Here is a 1,792-nt window from a genome sequence, read left to right as displayed (position 1 = left end):
TGTGCTTAGGTGGGCACATTCCACAACAGCCCTTGGCTATTGTGTTGTTATCTGTCTCCCCCCACATCCAGTGGGTGCATCCTTCAGGACCAGACACAAACCAGATGCATCTATCACCACAGCCACAGGTGGTTATCACTGGAAAGAGGTCAAAGGAGGGGGAGTCAGAGACGAGGGGGGAGCACACCGCCACAACCATGCAAATGATCCAAAACCACGCACAAGCTACCCCCCACCCACTTTGAGCCTGAGTTTTAGGACAAAGAAAAGCAGCTGCCTCAAAGTGCAAGCCCACGACGTCGCCCCTAGTCAGATGACTATGGAACTGCCACGCCAGCATTTTTTACGGCAGTTTAAAACACTATCAAGGCGGCATCAAGCTGCCTTTTACATCCAAACCCAAATGGCTATGGAATGGAGCCCAGAGTGAAATGCTAAATTGGATCCTATCAAATCAGCATCAGATCACGCAGGCTAAGCGGTAATGAATGGCTCCTAACGATGGAGTTCATCATTATAAAGTAATGACAAAAGATACATAACCATTGAGGTCTCCAACAGTGCAACCAGCCGCCACCCATCACCTACCCCCTCTGCTCTGTCTTTCGCCTGCTGATTTTTTCCTATTAGGGTGAAGCTTTTTTCTGGGGAGTGTTGTTCTCCCTTTAACTGGCAAAGGGTTTCAGGGCTCATTCAGGATAAATTATTCAGTCTAAACGGAGATGCCATAAATCTTAAATGGCAAACAATAGATGATTCTCCCTTTAGACACACAGAGCCTACAAAACTAATCTCCTGCGAAGCAATAGTATGTCCCACTACAGCTGCTGATGGCAAAATTTACAAGGGTAGCATTTGTTTCCTTATGTGCATCTATATTTAGATTGCCACAGGGCCTCCCCTTCCCACAGCAACGCACGGCAACCCATCGCTGCATGTGTGAACTGGTCACCATGGGAGAGAGAGAGACAGAGAAATGGCTCACCAGCTCTCAGTTTGGGAAAGACTCAGTCATGCAAACGTTTAGCTGTTCCACTTGTTAAATAAGGACACTTAAAAGTGGAAGAAAGGATAGAGCAGCTTGTGTGAATTAGGATTAGCAGTCCCATGTATTGTTTTGCTGACATTTAAGCCTCTCACATAGCTGGACTTGCACTTCTCTTTTTGGAAAGCCTGGGCTTGGCATGAAATCTATACTGTTTAAAGTCATTTTACCCACGCTGAACCCACCAGACCCATCTGGAAGAAGGTGAAGCCTCAGGCGCACCGACAGCACTCAAATCTCTGCCCCATCACCCAAATTGGCTCCTCCTTTTTCCTCCACCAGAACTCAAAGCACAGACTAAGTTTGCAGCATCTGGAGGGTGGTGCTGCTCCTTAAGGAAGAGAACCAGCTCACAACACAGAAAATCCCCACTGTGGATTTAGTGCCAGCAACCAGCTGCAATAACACCGTGGCTAGCACAAGCTTCGGCCACCAAATGGAAATAGCTGTCAGTGGATCCTCAGCAAGCCACATTTCCCCTGGCTGAGAACTTGGCCTTCTGTGTTTAAATCCTTCATCACATTGTACACCCACTCCTTCCTGCCATCTGCCAGGCGCGCCATGCCCCGGGCCAAGTCTGGTGCCGGCTGCTTCTCCCTGCGCAAGCCTCCCCAGCCCAGATATGTCCAAGTGCTTCTGCACACTCCAACTGCTCTTCTCAACCCAGAAAGGAGCCAAGTTGGGAGCTCTGCTGTCATTTCCTCTACCCCCACATCAGCTATAGCAGGAGTGAGCAACTGCTTTGGC

The sequence above is a fragment of the Egretta garzetta genome, unplaced genomic scaffold, assembly GCF_000687185.1.
Source record: "Egretta garzetta isolate BGI_Z169 unplaced genomic scaffold, ASM68718v1 scaffold260, whole genome shotgun sequence".
In the NCBI taxonomy this organism is placed as follows: domain Eukaryota; kingdom Metazoa; phylum Chordata; class Aves; order Pelecaniformes; family Ardeidae; genus Egretta; species Egretta garzetta.
The sequence above is the reverse complement of the archived record's forward strand: the minus strand, read 5'-3'. Positions refer to the sequence as shown.